The sequence below is a fragment of the Mus caroli genome, chromosome 11, assembly GCF_900094665.2.
Source record: "Mus caroli chromosome 11, CAROLI_EIJ_v1.1, whole genome shotgun sequence".
In the NCBI taxonomy this organism is placed as follows: Eukaryota; Metazoa; Chordata; class Mammalia; order Rodentia; family Muridae; genus Mus; species Mus caroli.
The window spans coordinates 58,618,165-58,624,275 of NC_034580.1; the positions used below are offsets into that span (position 1 = coordinate 58,618,165).

A 6,111-nucleotide genomic window follows, 5' to 3' on the forward strand; every position below is an offset into this window, starting at 1 on the left:
GGCAGGTTCCAGCAGTGGGCGTGGCAGGACGAATGAGCCGGTAGCTCCACCCTTGAGCAGGCAGGTTCCAGGCTGGGGGGAAGGGAGGCCACAAAGGTCAACTTCCCTTCAGGTCCTTCCTTCTGCTTGGCTTCTCATTCAGTATAGAAACAAAACAAAGAAACTAGAGAGCCAACCAGGGGCTTCCTAGGCCATTCAAATAGCACATGGTGGCACATGGGGTCATTCTCCACTAGGCCTTTCTTGATGCCACAGAGGGAGAGCAGAGGCTCTCTGCCAACGTTGCTGGCATTTTGAGTTTCATGCAACATATTCCTCTCTAGTCACTCATGCGATGGTCAAGATGTTGCATTTCTAATGGAGTGAGTCCACCTGGCCCACACCAGCTGGCTAATACAGCCGTGCACCTGTGTGTAGCCAGTGAGTCCCAAGAGAGAGCTCCAGTGTCAAAGAGACTTGGCAGGGTGACAGCTCTCTCCAGTGTCCTTGGGAAGGTACTCATTCCTCATTCTCTGAGGTCTGTGACCTTCCAGGACTTATTAGATCCTGTTCTTTTCAAAAGAATTTCTGCAGATCCCAATCTCCTCCCCAAAGACCTAGTAAACACCTGTACTCCAAGAAAGAGGTGGGGGTCACCCATGTGGCCTTCGTTATTACCTGGGTGGATCCTCTGGTTGTAAGGGGAAAAGAATAAGAAAGACTGATTTGTGTGGAGTTGTGACTGCCACACTGTCAATAATCTCAATTGTTATGAAGAATTTGATGTTGGAGAGGGAGAACTGAATTCACAAGAAGGGTGATTCCAGTCTTCCCTGGAACTTATTCTTCATCTAAGGTGTATGATGTTGCAGTAAGACTAGAACAGAGATGCGGGACATGAAAAAAACAAAACAAAAAACAAAAGACAAATGTCACATCCACCCTGACCAGCAGGAAAGACGCAACACCATGTTGTCCTTCTTCAAGCAGGTTTATTCAGGAACACTTAGCATTGCAATGCAGGAACAGGAATCCCTCGCACAACCTGGGGGGCACCTTAAATACCCTACTGACTCCCCCCAATCACCCCAGTCACATAATGGCAGTCCATACGTTCTTAGCAAGTGACAACACCTCAGGCAAGCTGACGAAGCATGGCATCTGCACAGTGCAGGCGGCTGGGATGTGGCTAAGTCTGAGATAATGAGGAAGTCAGGCACAGGTCATAAGACCTGGCAGCCGTCCTGGTCGCCATCTTGGGGCAGCGGCCATACCTGCTCCTCACAGACAAAACTCTCTCATTCCAATACTGACGCATCCATATAATCTGGTCGTGACTTCAGTTAGGTTCAAGGTTAATGTGCTGCAGTTCTCGATATATTGCCATGTCTTTCCTCGCTACACTTTATGTGCCCATTCATTCAGAGAGTGCACAAGGAGCATCAACTCTGTATCAGAAATACCCCACTTGGGCAGAGGTGCTAGCTATGTCTGATCATGAAAAATGTCACTCCGTGATCATGAAAATGTCACTCCGTCTTCGTGTATGTGACTCATTTCAAGAATGGCATCCTATTTCTGATATGAAGACTGCCCTTCTTTTGGACCCCTTCACTGCTTATATATCCGCCATGACATTGCTCTACGTTGCCCTCTAAAACTTGGCTGTAAGATCCTATTGCTGAAAACACCACACGCTTTGGTCACAGGACCGAGATATCAAGTGGGTACTAACCAGGAAGCTCCCTCCATGCCAGCCTGCTTTCATAATATCAAAGGGTGCTATATAAGCTGTTGGGGGACAGAAGTCATCAACAATCTTACTCAACCAGGAGGGACTGCCCACACTTGGGAATTCAGCTTCTTGAATCAATGTAAGCAATCAAGATAGTTCTTTAGGACAAGGCTCAGTGCTCTTATGAGCTTATAATTTATGGCAAGTTGATATTGAAACCAACCACCAGACTGTATGTGTATATATATGTGTGTGTATGTATGTATGTGTGTGTGTGTGTGTGTGTGTGTGTGTATATATATATATATATATATATATATATATGTGTGTGTGTGTGTATGTCATATATATATCATATATGCATATATGATAAACATTAAATATATATAATTTGAATGTGTAAATTTTATTTCAATAAAACTGATTCCTTCCTCAGAGTATTAACATGAAAATCAAATAAAAAAATTATGCAGAGTACCCAACATAATTTCTGACATATCAAGGAGTTGATCAATAGAAGCTAATCATACTGGCAACACCAACTTACATTGGGAGAATCTGGAAAACCAATATGCAAACACGTCCTGCAGCAGCTGAGGTTAATTAAGGTCATTCACTGTTGTCGACGATGACAAAGCTAAAGCCTGAGTCCCCTGGTACCCATTTCAAGGTTTCTAGTCTGTCTATATGCTCATCTGCTACTGAACATGTTGAGAGTATTCGATGTTTTTATGATTCCTGAAGCCTGGTGTTCTCCAAATACCTGGTTCTCAGAAAATGTGTACCTTCAGAGAAAGGAGCTTTCTTTTATGATTTGCGATTCAATCAAATCAGGTCAGTGAACTCCAGCTTCCCCCACATGATGAAGCTGGAGGGACACACTGTCTGCCTCTCCCACTCTTACAAACATCAAGGCTGGCAGTTCCAGAATAACAATGCATTTCAGTTGAGTAAAAGGCCAGAGTGAGCAAGAGAGGTTTAGTGGTAGAGGAAGAAACAGAAGATGAAGACTAAAGCGGGACCTGCCAAATATGCTCAACAACAATTTCATGAGTATACAATGAATCTTTACTCTTGTCCACCTCCCCCCCCCTCTGCAATCTGAGACAATGCTTTATCCATATCACAATGATGGATGCTTCATGTCAGGTACCCTACACATCATCCTCCAAGACACAGGTTTTCTTGATTTGCAAAAATCAACTGGAAAATGGTCTCCTCGGTGCAACCTCCCATCCTCAGAGGTGTGGAAAACTCCTTTCACTTTCCTGAGGGCAACTATGGATCTCTGGAGGTAGAACCCCCAGACACGCCTTCTTGTTCTTCATAAAGAACACTCTTTTTAGATTCTTTTAGGGGGCAATCTTTATTTGTTGCCTCTACTCTAAATTCTCATCAAACCTTTGGTGCAGATTACTTCTATTGATATTGGCCCCAGAGAGGCTGTTTTATGCCATGAATAAGTCCTCCAAAGTTATGTCATTGTTCAGTGACATAACTGAGCAATGACATCCCTGCTTGTGTGAATCTAGAAGATGTCAATCTTAGTCTTTGCATCAAGCAACGAGAACTTGATCATACCATTAGTGGCTTTAAAAGAGCTGGATTCAACGTTTTAATTTGTTTTGTGACTATAACTTTCGCATCTCCTCTTAAATCAAATCATCTGATTGGTTCAGCCATTCCAACGCTGTTCTCTGAATTTCTTCCTCAACTCCACAGTTTAAATTCTATCTTTTGGTCCCAATGCCGTCAATAAACACTGTGGGTAGTGTATGTTCTTCAACAACTCAAAATAGTTCCCGTATGAGTATTTGCCTGTCACACGGGTACTTTTGAAGTAGTTCCTGAGCCAACCACTTTGAAGAGAGGATCCAAGTTTGGCTCACTACTACTTTGTCCAACAAGGGCTTACCTGTACCCAGTTCACCATAGTGAATTATCCCTGAGAGAGCAATATTCCTATCTCTTTGTAATACTCAGGATGGGTAATATGGAGCCCCACAGATTCCATAATCTCCTGGATTTACTTGTCCAAGGCACCAACCTCTTCATGAACCTCCTGAGGGGCCTTTTCTTTCTTTGTCACTGTGACCAGGGGCTCTGCATCATCCATCAGCATCCTTATCACAAATACATCTTGTGACTGAGCAGGAAAACTGAAGAGCCTGGTCCCAGGAGATCATTGTCCAATAGCAAAAGGATGCTGACATAGTGTTCTGAGCCCACAGGTGTAGACACAATGCTGTGATCATCATCACTGGTCTTCTGCAGCTTCCCTACGGACAATGGGGACCCCTGAGATCATCTACTTTCTATCTTCCCTGTTCTTGTTTTTCTTCTAATGGTTTGTCTGTTCCTGATTTCTAATGAGCTCTTCCTCCACAGGAATCAGTCTTTAATCCTCTCTGACTTCAGTAGTTTTCTGCAGCTGAATGTGAGCCATCACCAGAGGTAGTTTGCTGGCAGCATCTTTGTTTTCTATCCCCACCTCTAGTTGGTATGGAGGGTTCCAAGTTCTTTTTCCTGTCCTTGTCATTCTTATTACCATCACCCTCAGGACAATGGCCGCTGTCCTGATTTTGACCCATCTTTCCTCAGCTGCTCCAGCTGCCACCATCAGAAGTGCATTCTACCCCCCACATCCTCTCTTATCTCTCTCCCACACTATATTTTATGGACACGATGTAGCATATTGAGACATTTGTATGTCACACAATGATCCATCAGTACTTAGTGTATCCATTGCCTCGTGGAAGTGCAGAACAAAACAGGGGATTTCAGAGATCCACTGGAGGGTAGAGAGGGGACCAATGGTTCTTGAAGATGCCCAAGCCCTGATGTTTTCCAGGTAAGTTTCTCCCTGAATGCTCAAGAACCCCAGGGCCAACATTGCTGCACTGTACAACACCAAGCAAAGCCAACCACACAGGACTCCCACACAGGAACATGTACAGGAAAGCAAGCCCAGAATGAGCCCAGATGACCCCGCTGGGGTGAGAGCCTGCACCTTTGCTCAGTCTCTTAGAAATTAATCATGACACTGAGAGAAATCCATGAGTTCTGCCTGCATCCTCATCTCCAAAGGGATACCGACCCAAGAAAAACAGGTCGGCTCAGATTTGATTCTGAAATTTGATGCTTTGATGCAGCTAGGAAGTCCCCTGATGGCTGCTGAGAAGCAGAAATTGAGAAAGATGAGGCCACACTACGTGCTGAGAGGCCTCACATAGGTTTAAGAGTGATCTGTCTGAAGCCCAGGTCCCTTGCTTAAAAATAGCCTAGAAGCACAGTATAGCAGAGCTCACATAACCTCTATGACACTCCAATCCCTCTTGATAGCAGGAAGGATACTTCACAAAAAGATCAGAAGAGTTGAACTAGTTTAAAAGGAAAAATGAGTCACAGGGAAAATTATAATTTTATTTGTGCAAATAACAATTCAAGGATAAAACAACTCTTAAGTCAGAAGTCACCCAGACACTTTAGCAGCAGTGCAGGCACTATAGGACACTATGCCACTCTATGGGGAGCTCTAAGGCACTATGAGACACTATGGGGCATCATGGGACACTATGAGGCACTATGGGGCACTATGGGGTACTATGTGGGCACTGTTGGGTACTATGGGGCACTATGAGGCACTATAGGGCACTACAGGGAAGTATGGGACACTGTGGGACACTATAGGAAACTAAGGGGCACTTTGGGGCAGAATGGGACACTGTGGGGCACTATGGGACACTGTGAGACACTGTAAGGTAATCCATAGTAAGTGAAGCACTATGGGACATTGTGGGACACTGTAAGGTAGTCTATAGTAAATGGAATACTCTAAGGTTATTCTAAGGTAACTCCTGTTTCTCCTTCTCCATCTACCTCCCCTTTTCCAGGAGCACTATGGTACACCATGGGACTGTAAAACACTGTGGGGACACTATGGAACAGCCACAGAAATGAAATAAAGAATGTTCCATTGTACTTTTCTATTGTATCCTGGGAGAAACCTCTAGTTGTCTAATTTATATGTGCTGTTGCTTCTCATGGATTGGCCTTAAGTTCCATTTCTCTTTAATATAGACATTTACAAGATAGCAAAAAAGAAAAATCCAAGTTCAGTTTAGCTTATTTTTGCGAAGCATATAAAGAACTGAGATCTGGTTGGTTTGTCTATTTGGATTTTTTTTTCAGTTACAATGAGTTAGTTAGTTGTTAGTTGGTTGCTTGGTTGGTTAGTTGGTTAGTTATTTAGTTAGTTAGTGGCCATGGTGCACATGTGACCACTAGAAGATATTATGGTTCTCATTTTGTCCCTGCCAACCTGTGGGTCCTGAGGATCAAACTCGGGCCTTACCCACAGAGCCACCTTGCTGGCCCTGCTCAGGGGTTCTTCACTC

At 44.1% G+C, this 6,111-nt stretch overlaps 1 pseudogene; it reads right to left on the reverse strand.

Annotated features, from left to right (window-relative positions):
- Nucleotides 1-2,992: 2,992 nt before the first annotated feature.
- On the reverse strand, nt 2,993-4,305 carry LOC110304506 (annotated as a pseudogene).
- Between the last annotated feature and the right edge of the window lie 1,806 nt (nt 4,306-6,111).